Consider the following 15,389-nt stretch of genomic DNA (forward strand, 5'->3'; position numbering starts at 1 on the left):
CTCTTTAGGTTAGTGGTCAACTCTAGGTTAATGATTGACAGTAGTAGGTAGTGGTTAACTTTAGGTCAGTGATGGCATTTAGGTCAGGGATTAATTGTGAAGGTAGCATGGGGAAAATCACAGACAGGAAGAACAAGGCAGAGGGGATTAAGGCCTTCCTGAGCATGGTGCTGGCAGAAAGGGTAGGAGGCTCGTGAAGGTAAACAGAGCACAGACAGGCCTTGCATGTAATCCAGACTTCCACTCCTCTCTTTATCTTTTCCACTCTTCATCCTTTTCCTTCTCTCCCTGCATACAGCCTCAAATGTCCTATTATATTACCTTGGAAGCCCATCATAAAGCAATGATTTGATTTGCTTTGCCAAGCTGAAGACAGCAGTAAGTCATTGCATAATCCCCTCCAGCATTCAGAGTTCCTGAGCAGCTGCTCTGGAGGTGGATGAAAATAACCCACCATTTAAGTTTTTATAACCTGTTCTGGAGTGAGAATGTTATTTTTAGGGCACAATAATTTAAAAGCTCATGCTTGCCTGGGGGGAAATATCTTTATAGCTTTAGGGGAATGAAGTGAGTTCTGTCTTTTCTTTTGCAGCCAGTGTCCAGAATGAGTTCTTTCTTTGTAGTAACAGGAAACAATTCACTGCTTACTGGCATGAAGGGTTTTAAGTGGTGCTAAACATACTCAACTTAGAGAGTTTCAAACCACTAGAATTTAGGGCACCTTCATGCTTTATGGCCTATGTAGTTAATGAACTTAACATCCCTAATACCACCTTGGTTTTGGGGTAGGGTGTAAAGGTGCTATCTTTTGTTCCAAATGGCCCAAGAACATTGTCAGGTACATAAGAAGTGAGGTTCTGTTAGTTTAGATTCCCCCGAAAAGAGACCCTGAGACAAATTTGGTGCAATTCGTTTATTCGGAACTACAATGAGGGCATGAGTAAGGGAGAAGGGAAGGGTGGGGAGCCAGTAAAGCAGATGTTGATTAGCAGGTTTCTCTTGTAGGCAATTGGGGCTTAATCCTGCTGAGGACTCTGAGTGTCTGCTATAACATGCCTTAAAACTGTCCAATTCCCATCCCTCAACGATTGAAGTTGCTCCTGGACATTAACTGTCTAACACTTCTGGCCTGTCCTTTAGAGGGGACTGAACAACCCTACCCCCAAGGTTAGAGAATGGCCTTAAATAGAAAGTCCTCCAGGTAGGCAAATGACATATGGGTGGGGCACTGACAGCATCTGCTACATGAGTCAAAGTCAGATTTATAAACAAGCCATGCATTCTTCATTTAAAATATAGAGTACGTTTTTTTGAAAGACCATTTTTGCCTTACAAGGTCTGTTTGCCTGGCAAAAAATCCAGCTATAGCTACTGGCTGTGGAGCAAGAGCAAATTGAAGCCTTCGCCATTGGCAGTTCTCATTCTTGTTCTCTAACTGTACTCAGAGTAAATGAGGTCACCCTCTCCCTGTAGAGTCAGCACAAGTCTGGGCAAAAGATGATGCCATCGACACTCAGCAGAAAACTGAGACAACAGCATTTGCAAGAAACAAGAAAGAACAGGGCTCAGATTCCATCATCTATATCTAGACAATGCAGGACAATGTTGATTACCTATGATGGCCATGACAATTAAATCCAATGAGTATAAGATGTCTAGCATAGTGTCTGTTACCTACCTTAGAGCTCTTGTAGATAAATAAGAAGGACTAACTATGTACTGTTTTAATACTTCTTCCAAAAAAGAAAGAACACTTTTGCTTTCTTTTTCTTTATAAAAATAATAAATACTTCTGGTAATTGTAGAAAATGTAGAAAATACAGAAAAAGGTAAAGAAGGGGAAAATCAACTATTCTATTTTCTGATCTTTTATAAATATAGAAACAAAGTAGACAGGTTTATAAATATATAAATAAAATTCAGATCTTTCATATCGTAATATAATTTTATGCCAAGACTAGTTGGAGTTTCTACACATATGGTTTTTTCCTGTTTTTCATATATCATATAATGATGTCAACCTAAAGAGGTAAACTGAAGCAAGCTCAAATAACCAGAAATTGCTATTTATTTGGGAATAGCAGAGTAATTGCAATTTGGGAAATTCATGCTATAGCAAGATACAAGTGAGTCTGTTGATGGTATAGTGGGAGACTGGGATTAAGGGGGCTGTATTCATGGACAAGGAGTGTAAAGAGGGGTTAGTTCAGCCAGAGCCCAAGCAGTAAGTTCATTGGCTTGAAGACGAGGAGGGATTCTTGGTGAGTATTCATTGGCCAGGAGAAGTCTCTGTCTTTTATAAATCAGATATTTATAGGAAATTAGTCTCTTGGTTTTTAAGTTTCATTCTTCTGAGGGCACATTATGAGATTCTCCATTTAATATCCTCCAGTTTCAGTTTAGATTAAAATTCTTTCACAGTGGCCTCAAACATATTCTGTATGTCATTGACAGTTCTTCAGAATATTTTTGCCGTATGAATCATAGTCCATCACCTGGATGTGCCATAAACCATTTGTCCATTCCCTTGTGAATTTGTGGTGAACACTTGACCCTCTGGGAATTTCGTCGAGATGTACTTTCGGGTGTGGTATTACAGAGTCAAAAGGCAACAAAGCCAAAGCCTGAGAACAGAGTTAAGGGGCTGCCTCCTACCAGCACTCCCTGTTGGAAATCTGTGTCACATAGTCATAACTCTCCTTGGCTGTTGCAGGCCAGACCTACCAACATACAGGATCAAAGTCCACCAGCTTTCAGATCACCCTAGAGGTGATCTTCTCCCACCTGGTCTTTGTTGTTTTACAGATAAGGAAACTAAGTCAAAGAGGTTAAGTCACTTGTAATGTTCAGCAATTATTTACCACATCTCCTGGCACATATACAAGCAAGCCCTTGACAGGCCTCAGAGCAGCACAAATGGAGCCAGACTTGGCCAGCCCATCAGACTCCAGACTTGGGATGTTTTTAGAAATTAAATTACATCATGACACAGAAGATGGAAGATCCAGACGATGGGCTCCCCAGCCAGAAGGGAGGCTATGCTCTTCTGGTGCTTGGGAGCCTGAAAGGATACCTCCTTCTCTATCAGCTGACTATACATAAGATAAAATATCTCTCTTCCTACATTTAGAAGAATCACGGGGTTTGGTGGAGTGCCTAGGAGCAAAAATAAACCAGAAGGAACACAGCCCATTGTGTCAGAACGAGTCAATGAAAACCACCCTGGGAAAGGCAAAGCGTATTTGTGAGGGAAGTTAGTTTTTTCTTTGTGGAATGGAGACTTGGACTCCAGGCATGATGTATATTATAGACTGTCACTTCCACTATGAGGCCCCTCCCCAAGGACTGTTTTAGGCTCCCTTGAACTGAAGAGATTTGTGAGTAAATGACCTTTTACCCAATGGGAATCTTCCTTCTACAATCCACTAATCTTCTTAGGTGTTAATTTTTAGCATTACCTTGTACTACACAGGTGCTAGTAAATGCAGCTGGCCAGGCTTATCTGCAAAACCTTTTTAAATATCTCCCTTGTTTCTTCCTCCTGCTGGTTTATTGGAGATTTCCGTTCTGGCAAGGAGTCAATTAGAAGTGACACCCCTTTTTCAGTTACAAGGAATCCTTTAAAAGTCAAAGATTTGAAGAAGGGCACAGAAATAGTTTCTCGGAGTTGCACTTTGCCACAGGATAATTAGCACACTATTAAATGCCTGTAATAGATGTACCAGTGAGAAAGGTGATCAGTCAAACTTCAGAGGGCAGATTCTGGCTCAGTTGGTCTGAGGCGAGGCCTGAGTTTCTGCACGTCTAAGATGCTCCCAGGAGATGCTGAGGCTGATGCTGCTCATTTAGAAACCACATTTAGCTAAGAAATGCTTTTAAGCAGTGAGGAAAGCGAGGGACAGGCTGCGGACATCTTCCTGCAACTCCGAGGGGCAGCCAACGACTCTCAGTTTTTCTAGGCATTTCCGTGCAACCAAGAGCCTGAGCTCGGGGTCCGACGGGGTTGCGTTCTGATCTTTGCTCTCCACCCACTGGCTGGTGTTGGGCAAGTCATTTAACCACTCTGAGGGTGTCTCCTCGTTTGTAAAAAATTAAGTGGGGTTAATACCGGCCCCACCAAATTGTCCAGGAGATTTTGTGACACAGTGCATATGATGGCCTAGAAGAGTGCCTGACACATTTAGGCCCTCAGTAAATGGTGCCATGTCTCCCTGTTGCAAGGGATAGAATCGAGAAACCTAATGAAGAGCCTGCTGTCTTCAGCTTTTCCATATTCAAATTGAAGACGTGGCTTTGTCTTCACAGGTCCAAAATTAATAAGCAGCAGTGTTGGTGGGTGTGCACCCCATATTCATACTGTTTCTCTGCTTCGATGGATACATTTGAGCCACCTTAGGGCAAAATGAGGTAATGCTTAGGAATGGTGGAGAGAAGGCCTCTTTCTCTTTAGCCATCACACCCTCAAATGTTAAGGTGTCTTTCATAGGCTCTTTTTCTATTATTAAATTCATGTGACACCTTTGTCACAGATCTTTCTCAAATAACAGAAAGTGAAAACATGTCACAGTTCTTATGGATTCAAGTCCATTTTCTTCTCATACACACTCAAAAGCATTTTCTTTGGGTCCATGTGCCCCACTCCTAAACTTCGGGGTTTCCAAGACTTCCTAATAAAGTGGCAATACCTGCAACTCCTTTAAAAGACTTATTCTTTTTGCTTGAATTTTCAAAATTACTTCAAAATAACTACAGGCTGCTCTGCTGACAAGCAGGAGATAAACATACTCAACCTTTTTCCTTTGGGTTTCTGCCTGTTTTGACTGCTACAGTTTACACCCACATGTTGTCTAACTTTTCCTGATGATTCAACAACAGAAGCCACCACCAGCAAAACCAGTTGTTTAGTGCCTGAAAACACCTTTCTGCTGGCCTGATTTTATATGGTGATGGCAACAACCTGATTTCTGGAGGTGAAATTTCTGGCTTTCTCTCTCAAGATGCTTGGGAAGAGTTGTAGCAACAGCGTGTATGGTTTAATTCATTACTTATATCCCCAGATTTGTGTCTTCTTACTTATGGGACCGATTCATTTAATTAGTGTCTTGAGTGCAGTCATTTTTTCTTCATTTAGGCAAAATTCTTAAACCGTAATTGCTACAATTTCTAACTTAGATCTAAATTAGGCAGTGAGAGGTGTAGAGGATAGAATTGTTAAGAAAGAAAGGAAATAAATGGAGTAAGGCTGAATAATGTCTTGGGGAAATCAGAGATGGTACCCAAATGGTTCACTTTACCAGCTGTGACTATGTGGTCACCAACCTGATATATATCTCAAAGACTTCCTAATTCAAGTTGAATTAAAGTTTTTACTTTAAAGCTATTTAATGCTTTAGTATATTAAATGTTTTATATTTAGGAAACAAAGGCTAATTAGTTGGGAGGAAACTTTGATGAAGAAAAAGTATAAACAAAAGTAAGAGGCATTTAAATTTGTTTTCCCTCCAGAGACTACACATACTCAATTGATATTGAAGAAATTCAGTACAACAGGAAAAGCAAAGGAAGACATAATTTTACTGAATTCTTGGAGTCCTTTTCTCTGATTTGAGCGCTCCCAGGTAGTCCTCCAACTTCCAATTTTTAAATGCTCCTCAGTATTAACTTGTTAAAGTGTTTGTTTATTATTAATGCTGGTTGTTTGACTTGTGTTCTTTGAGCTCTAAGTGTTTACAGTGGTACTGGATGAGTATCTGGCGGGGATGTGATGGAAGACATTTCTAAATTGGGACAGTTTATACTAGAATACTGACCCCCTAGTTTCCTTCCAACTTCAAGATTCAGCAAAAGCCTTGGCTTTAGAATGGTCTTGGATTTTTTATCCCATAGTCCTGAGCATTCCAGTTTAGAGTGCAGCCCCGGATGTGCTGGGGTGTTCTCAGTTCCTTTCATTTTGCTGCCTCTAACCAGAGCTACTGGTCTGAGGCCAGAAGGTGCTTTGACATTAATCATTCTTTTTCATGAAAGGAAGTGGCCATATTTCTACTGAGTGCAAATTCTAAGTCCTTCCCCATTGTTCCCTGGAATTGTGATTTTATATGACTAGTAACACCAGAACTCCGAGAAGCACATACCTCTCTACTTGTAAGATTAGGTAAATTATGTAGTTTCACTATTATCTTCCTGACCCATCCTTCATTTGCTACTATCTATATGTATTGCTTTTCAAAGGATTTGATAGAAAAAAAGTGTTAGAATAGGTGTTATTAACTCTCTTTTTACTTTAACTTTTCTTATTTTAGTGCATATTTATTACGGAGTAATTAGAAAATATAGTAAAGACAAAAATAACATTAGTGCTTAAGGTAGAGGGTTATTTTTGTTATTCTAGTAGAATTTCACAGACAGTGGGCTGGCAGCATTCTTCAACATTTCTCTCTAACTGAGATTCTACCCCTTTGAAGTACCCCAAGAAAAGTTTCAATTCCACTGAGAAGGACTCCTATGAAAATTATAACTGTTGTAGGCTCCTCTTAGGTAATTCCAGAAAATAAATTACTATAAATCAATAAATCTTTTAAATTCAACTTCTGAAATTTTCAAAAGTATCTAATTCTGGCCCTGAAACCAAACCACTCCAAGAAAATACCGCGCCCCCCATTCTATTACTTATTTTAAGATTAATATTAAAATATATACACATGGTAAAAGAAAAAAAAGTAAAACAGATATAAAATGAAACATAAAATCCTTCACCTCCCTCCTCGCCTCACCTTCTCCCCAAAGGAAGTTGAGTTTCTTCTCTACATTTCTAGAATATAGGAAGCAGAATCAGACAAGGTTCCTGACCTCATGGAGCCTAGTGCCTAGTAGAAGAGCCAATTATTAATAAAATGATCAAACAATTATAACATTGCAGTTGTGGAAAGTGCCTACCAAGGAAAGTACAAGGTGGTATGAGATCCTATTGCTGGAGTACCTGACCAGGGGGTGGGGAGGCTGGAAAGGTTTCCAAAATGAAGTGACACTTGAGCTGAAAACCAGAGGAGAGAGAGGAATAAGCTAGGTCAAGAGGCACAGGAAGTGGGGTGTAGGGGGGAGTGAAGAGTATTTCAGGAAGGAAAACAGCATGCACAAAGGCCCTGTGGTGGGAGAATGGTCCCTATAATAGACTAAAAGGCAGAGTAAAGAGAGCAAGGGGAACATGGGCAAAGGTAGGCCAAGCAGTAGGTAGATAGAGGCCCCACCATGAAAAGCCTTACAAACTATGTCTAAACTGAGAGCAACAGTGTGACAGATCAGTGCTCAATATTCACTATACCCTTTAATGTATCTCTCTGAACTCCTGAAGCTAAAAAGCTAAAACCTACATCTTCCAAACACCCTTGCAACCAGGGTAATAGATGCAATTTAGGTTCAGCCGATCAGATTCGTTTATGTGAGATTTGGAAGGTAGAGTTGAGGTAAGACCATATGTTGTCTTTTCCTGCAGTTTCTGGTAGTAAGTATGGTTAGGAGCATGGTCTAGGAGGTACTCTGGTGTCCAGAGGTCCAAGGTTTTAAGAAGGTGTGGAGCTTTTTTTTTTTTGGTCCTTGTCATTGTAGTTCTAGCAGGTACAGAGTTACTCTTGAGCCAAGTGAAGTAGTAGTAATGTTCTCATCCCTGGATTGCATCCAAGGGAGTGTGTTATGGGGTACCAGAGTACCAGTGGCAGCTCCTTGTTTCCCCACTTTATGGTAGAGATGACAACTCTCTTGATAGGCCAATTCTATCATGTTCTGAGAGTCATTCAAGGGGGCCCAGCCTAGAACCCACTTCCCCTAGCCCATCCTACTACTCTGTATTAAATCCTTTTTTGTTTAAAATAGCTTTAAGTCAGTTTTCTGCAAATATAAATGGAAAGCATTAAAGTTTTGAGGCAAGAGAGTGCTAAGATCAGATGACTGCAGTATAGAAGATGAGTTGGAGGGCATCCGAGTAGATGTGGGTAGGCCAATCAGAAAGCTATTGCTCAGGAGTGGGATTTTTTTTTTTAATATCATCCAAAGGAAGACGATCTAAATTCAGCAGCAGGAATACAGGCTTCCATGGATGTCTCTAAGAAGGGTCAAGGCTAAGCACTGCTATGAGAATGTCCAGCTATGGGTCTGCCTACCAATGATCAGAGATCATTTTAGTGTCCAGTGCAACAGGTGACTAATCAGTGAGACTAATTCTAGTGAGAAGCTCCAGAATTAATGGCTGGTGGAAGGAAGAGAGATAAAGGCAATCTTTTTATAAAAATAACTTTATTAAGGTAAAATTTACATACCATAAATTTTACTCACTTTGAGTATACAATTCAGTGATTTTTAGTAAATTTACTAAGTTGTTCTATCATCCCCACAATCCAGTTTCAGAATATTTCTATCACCCTAATGAGATCTCTCTTAGAAGACAGTCTTTTTTTCATTTTTAACTTTTATTTTATTTTTATTTTTAAAAATTTATTTAAATTAGTTTCAAGTATACAATACACTGGTTAGACATCTATATAGTTCATAAAACAATCCCCCCAATTGCTCCCTTCCTCCCCTGGCCTTCCACCTAGCCATCATTTTGATGCTAACTGCATTCCCTATGCTGTGCTCCCCATCCCCGTGACCAACTATCAACTATTAATTTGTACTTCTTTAACCCTTAACCCCATTCTCCCAGCCCCCTAATCTCTGTCCCCTCTGTCCATCACCAAATTGTCCACTGTATTTGTCTGTTTTTGATTAGTTTTTATTTTTTTTCCTTAGATTCCACATATAAGTGAAATCATATGGTATTTATCTTTCTCTGTCTGACTTATTTCACTCAGCATAATAACCTCTAGGTCCATCCATGTCATTGCAAATGGTCATTTTTAACTTTTATTTTGAAATGATACCACTTACAGAAAAATTGAAATAGTAGAGAACTTCTGTACACTTTTTAACTATGTTCGCCAACTATTAACATTTGTTTCATTTGCTTTCTCTCTTTCTATGCACATATATAGCTATGAAATATACATTGGTTATTATTACTATTATTATTACTACTAGTAGTAGTAATTTTGATAAACCATTTGAGAGTAAATTGCCAACATTATGCAGCTTTCCCCCTAAAAACTTCAGTGTGTAGTTCCCAAGAACAAGGACATTCTCTCAAATAACCACAATATAACAATCAAATTCCAGAAATGTAACATTGAAACAATATTATCTAATATGCAGCACATATTCAGATTTTTCAAATTGCCCTGTAATGTCCTTTGCAATAATCTTCTCCCCTCATTCATGATCAAGTCCATGATCATACACTTTAGCCTCCTTTAATTTGCAACAATTCTTCATCTTTTCCTCTTTTTTAAAATCTTTCCTGACCATAACACTGTTGAAAAACACAAATCAGTTGGGGGCTTTTTTTTTTTTGTCATCAAAAGGAAAACTATCTAAATTCAATCTGTCTATTGCCTAAATTTTCCCATTTTCAAGACTGTATATGTACCCAAATCATGGTAATTTTCTGTTTCCTATAGAGAGCTGTTTATTTACCAAGTGCCTAATCTGTGTTGGGCACTATGCCAGGTGCTGGAGGCTGGGAACCAGACAAACAAGTAGTGCTTGCTATCAGATGTTAATATAGACATTTACTATAGCAAATGTAAGAAAAAATGGGAACTTATTGGAAAACTGCTACTGAAAGAGTTAAATATCTAAGCCTTGGACAGAGCAGGGCCAGGTGTTCATGGACTTCCCCTTAGGGTGATGATGCCATTATGGTGACTCAACTGCTGTTCAAGTTTTACATTTCTAGGGAAAGAACCTGATTGGCCCAGCTTGGGTGAGGCGTCCATCCCCAGTCCAAGCAACCATGGCCAAAATGGCAGGTTCGAATAGCTCAAACATGGCCAAGAAGGATCTGCCCTGACATATTTGAGTCTTCCCAGAAACTGGGAGATTTTGTAAATGGAGCAGACACTCTAGTTTAGTTTTTATATTATATAGTCCTAACAGTTAAATAGGCTCAGGGTTAATAGTCAAAATATTTGACAATTGCCATGACACAGGGACTGACATTTGCTGTATCGCCCCCTCCCCACCAATTCAACAGCTTCTGAGAAGACCTCTGCTGGACTAGACCTTAACCCTCTAGTTACTAGATCATGGGGAGACATGGGACATCCTATGGGAGGGGCCACGGTAGCCTTGGAGAAGTAGGACTTTGGGGAATTTTCCTAGAAGGTCAGGTGCCCTAGAAGCAGACTCTGAGATGCATTTTCATATGGAAGTGACTTACTAAGGAAACGTTCCTAGGGAAGTAGTAGACAAAGCAGAACAGGAAAGGAGAGGAAACCAAGCAAGGATGCCGTATTAGACATGGTTCTCCAGAGAAGCAGAACCAATGGGATATAGATAGATGACGGACGGATGGATAGATAGATAGATAGATAGATAGATAGATAGATAGATAGATAGGATTAACTCACATGATTATAAGGACTGAGAAGTGCCATTATCTGCTGTCTGCAAGCAGGAGACCCAGGAAAGCCAATGATGTAGTTCTAGTCCAAATCCGAAGACCTGAGAACCCAGAGAATGGATGGTATGAGTTCTAGTCAAAGTCTGAAGGCCTGAGAACCAGAAGCATTGATGGTGTTAGTCCCGGTCCATGGACAAGAGAAGGTGGATGTCCCAGCTCAAGCAATGAGACAGAGAAATTGAATTTTCCCTTTCTCCATCTTTTTGTTCTATTCGAGCCCTCAGCAAATTGGATGATGCCAGCCACATTGGCCAGGGCCCTCTGCTTTACTCAGTCTACCTATTCAAATGCTAATCTCATCTGGAAATTCCCTTGCAGACATACCCAGAATAGTATTTAACCAAATATCGGGTACCCCGTGTCTCAGTCAAGTTGACACATAAAGTCTCACAGAGGGTAACTTCGGCCTGATCCGACAGAGGAGCTCTGGCGTGTAAGCTATGCTACAGATTTCTCCCATCCAGAGGCAAGGGACCTGGGCTGTCATCTCCCAGCACCTCTTAGTCACTGTTTAAAGGCCTCAGTGGGCAAGGATATAACTCCTTAAGTGCTTCCAGCTCTCCTGCGTTTGAGCAGCTGCTGAAGAGCTGCAAGTATTGGCTATTGGAGGTAAAACCACCTAGAAAATGGGATGGCACAGGGAATACTGTTATCGTCTACACTGGTGGAATTGGGGTAGTGGCTGCTCACCAATTGGTTCAGAAGTATTTCAACATTTTAACAACCAATACAGCGAAACCAGTATGTGTCAGCTCTGAATATGTTGGAGTGAAGCATACGGCAACCAGAGAGTGAGACAGTCTGAGTAGTAATCCATTTTATTCAGCCAACTAACTGGATGTCAGTAGAAAGTCACAGTTATCTAAGGCATTAGTTTCCATAACTATAAAATAAAAGATTTGAGGTAGATGATTTTACCTCTAATCTATAATTTCTCCCGTAATAACATTAAGAATGTCTTCATTGTGTCTAGATTGTACCTAGACTTGCAGATTCAGAGGTAAGTAATACACATAGTGGACAATTGGCTTTTTTTTCGTTGTTTCTGGAATCTAATCTCACCCTCCTATTTGTTGATCTCTATTGGGCAATGCCCCACATGTGTGGTCTTGGTGGAAAGTAGCAACAGCTTCCTAAAGGGAAGATCCTCCCTGATCGCCTAACACAGATAGAGGAGCTGGACATTCTGGATCAATGAGGTGTTCTCTCCTAGCATTTGAGATTTGGAATGAATGACACTGACACCTGCAGGTAGAGATGATTTGGAGGTCATGCCTTACAGGCAGTAGTAGCTTGCTGTCTATACTCTTCTAGAATGTGTCTGCCACCGGGGTTCCAACACACAATCCCCTGGAGTCTCTTAGGTTGTATCTTTTCCATGCCTGGCCATACTGACTTGATTCCCCTAACATCCTTCTTTTGTAGTTACTAGAGGAGTTAGTTTCTGCTTAGCTAGTTTCCACCATTTGCAGCCAAGAACACTGACTGATAAAATACAACAAGCTCACACTATAAATAATATATTTAACAACTTCAAAAAGCCTTAGATAGTGGGCTACTTGTAGATCCTATTTTTACTCCAGTATCGTTAGTCAAGAGTTACTATCTCTTGAGAGTAAATGCCTTGAAGGCTGAGACTGTGGACTCTTCCACTGGAGTAGACTTATGTCTAGCAGAGACCTTTACACAAATTAGGCTTTCACTAATGAGAAATGAATAAAAAGTAACACCATGATACAGACAAAAAGAAAATGGAAATTTAGCATGCAGTTTTTTTTTCTAAAACTCTATTCTGACATTTTATATACAAGTACCCAAACTGACAACTGTGTTACTGCAAGTCTTCTTTTTTTTCTTTTCCCCCCCAAATATTGATGAAAATGCTCTTTTATGTACTGTTTCTTTGTCCAGCTTTTTACTCTATAATAGTTTGTCTACTTAGAAGCAGTGACCTTGCTTCTAAGTATAAGGGTGAATTTTCTATGACTATTGTTGTAGGTGATGTTTATGTGCAATTTTTTCTTTAGCTCCTTGTAGATTAAATGTCTTAATAACCATAAAATCAGAATTCTAAGTGGCTAAAAATCAGCACCTTGAGTGGTCATCCATCCATTCCCACTTTCAGCAGGAACTAACAAAAACATCCCAAATAGATGAAAACCTATTTGCTTTGAAGACACAGAATAAAGAAACTATGAAAGAAAAAATAGCAAAATGTGTACCAAACAAGACAGAGGTTTCTGCTTATATATTTTTTAAATTATAAAATATGAATTCATTATTTTCCTATGATCTCTTGAGTTAGAAATTCAGGCACCTGATTATTCTATAAAATCAAAATGATGGCATTCTTAGAGAGAAAGTTGCTTGGTAACTCAGGCCAGAAGGTGGTCTTTAGATTCCTGTTGAACTCATTTCCTTCACTACAATAAAAAAACTGAACAATTTTGGGGTTAAAATTCCACTGATAAGAAAGACTCTTTTCCTCCAGAAGATATTTTTATTAGGAAGTAGAGCTGTATTCATGCAATTGAATTTCTCTATTTTCAAGATTGTTGCATAAATATATAGGACAAGAAATGGAAAAAATGCATCCACATATAAGAAAAGGAAAAGTGCCAACTGAGAGGAGATTTTAGATTGAGATGTATAGTTTTGAGGCTGAAAGCCAGACACCAGCTTTCTAAGAGGAGAAACTAATTAACATCTCACATAAGATCAAAATGTAAATTACTCATTTGAGAGATGCTTTGTAAACTCCTGCCTTTTCATTGAAGAGGAGAATTGTCCAGGTAGGCTCTTAAACTCTAGAAGCCCTGAATTCTTCTGAATTAGTAATCCAGTCACAGATCCTTTTTCACTCGGCATTTAGACAAAAGAAAGTAAGACAACTGTACTATGCGTGATTCTTTAGGTTATAAGCAGGAGAACCTGAGTGAGAGACCTTACACAAAAAGGAAATTACTGGAACGATTTGGAGCATTGACAAAAGGCCAACCAAATACCTTAGAAATGGACAAAAACCAAGGTGTTGGAAGCTAAGAGGCAGAGACCACAGTAAGGTCAAGAAGGAGAAATAGGCTACCAGGAGACTGTGATGAGATAAATAAACTTCAGTGAGCCATTCTATCTGAATTACTCATTCAACAGTCATAATCCCTGGAGAGTATGTCAAATTGGCAGAGTTTAGGTCACATGCCTGAGTCTGTTGTACTAAGGAAGTGAGAGGAAGTGTCTACTAGAAGGAGCTTCCACAGCCCCCTTCAGCTTTTATGATAGGAGGGCAGGTACCTAGATTTACAGTCACATCAAGACTATCCACAGTTAAGTGGCAGGGAGGTCATTTCCCAAAAAGAAACTCTGGTGCTGGTAGGAACAGGGAATGAATGCTAGGAAGCCAAAAAATGTCTAATGTTGACCGTTGTTTTAGGCTGGGTTCCCAGAAGCAGGCTAAGGCAAAAAGAGATCACCTTTTCTTTAAAAGAAAAAGATATGGAAACTTATGGATATATTCAAAGGACAGAGGCTAAAGGAGAGAGGATAATGGGAAAGAGATCACAAAAAGAAAACAAAAACTAATAGACAGTGCGTTTGAAGAAATGAATCAAAAAAATATATATATTAAAGAAGCCTTATAGACCTAATGGGGAATTTGAAAATGATTAGTGCTTTATGCATAGAAAACTAAGCAAACAAAAAAGAGGCAAGGAATCTAATATAACGTATGTCAACTGTAATTGAAAAATTTTTTTAAATTGTTTAAAAAAGAAACTATGATTAACTCCAAAAAAAAAAAATCAAAAGGTTGTATAAGAAAGGAAACATAACTATGATTAACAACATTTACAACACAAATAACATTTACTCATTATGTTATAATTAACAACATTAATATGACTAAGCATTCTACATTTCAGTGACCTAAATATAAACATAAAATGTGTTTTATCTCTTACACATTATATGTATATCTATCCATATCTGTATCTATATCTATATAGATATAGAGAGAAGTACTAAAGGAAGTGGCCATTAAATAGCGTTTGATTCTCATCTTCCATAATGGGAAGGTGTGCTGGGTATTTGCCTATTTACTCTCTAATTCATTCCCTGCCTTTTCCCTCTTGGACTCCTATTGCACAGGGCTACTTCTATAAACTACCCAGATCTCAATGACTGGCTTCTGGCTGAGTTCAGCCAATGCAAGTGTCAGGAAATTGGAGGGTAGAAGTGAAAGAGAAGCCAGGATATTTCTCCTTCCAACTCTCTCTGCCTTGGGCAACATCTCTGGTGGTGGCTGTTTCTCTTCTATGGCTTCATCTTCCTCTGAACATTCTCTTCCCTGCTCCTGCCAAACCATCCTACTTGGGTCGTTGCTTCCTCTGATGGCCTCTGTTAATGCAGCCTTTTCCCACTGACCTGTTGGCTCTGGAGGTGATAGTGGCTTCCTATAGTTGCTAATCCTAGAGTTGCTTCCCCCTCCCCTGGTTATCTTTCCAGGCTTTATAATCCAAAATTTCTCAACCTCAACACTATTGACATTTCAGGCTGGATGATTCTTTGTTGTGGGGGTTTGTCCTTTGTATTACAAGATGATTAGCAACATTCTTGGAGAGACTCTACCCACTAGATACCAGTAGCCTCCACCCAGTTGTGACAACAAAATGTGTCCAGACATTGTCAGAATATTAGCAAATGTTCCCTGGGAGCAAAATCACCCCCAACTGAGAATTATAGTTCCAATCCCTTTAAAGGTATATTATATTTATTCTACTAAGTAATCTGATGACAGTTTTATTTCTCTGACTTGAAACTGACTGATTCAGAAGGCTATAAATTA

General features: G+C 39.4%; 1 long non-coding RNA gene across 3 annotated transcripts in view; it reads left to right on the plus strand.

Moving 5' to 3' along the window:
- The window catches only part of LOC105288686, a 62,236-nt gene that overhangs the window by 12,813 nt on the left and 34,034 nt on the right, over positions 1–15,389 (plus strand). For all 3 annotated transcript variants that reach the window (XR_002781901.1, XR_002781907.1, XR_002781903.1), the window contains exon 4: positions 5,506–5,618. This is a non-coding gene — a long non-coding RNA (uncharacterized LOC105288686). The remainder of the gene's footprint in view (positions 1–5,505; positions 5,619–15,389) is intronic.

Source organism: Pteropus vampyrus, unplaced genomic scaffold (assembly GCF_000151845.1).
Source record: "Pteropus vampyrus isolate Shadow unplaced genomic scaffold, Pvam_2.0 Scaffold1, whole genome shotgun sequence".
Lineage (NCBI taxonomy): Eukaryota > Metazoa > Chordata > Mammalia > Chiroptera > Pteropodidae > Pteropus > Pteropus vampyrus.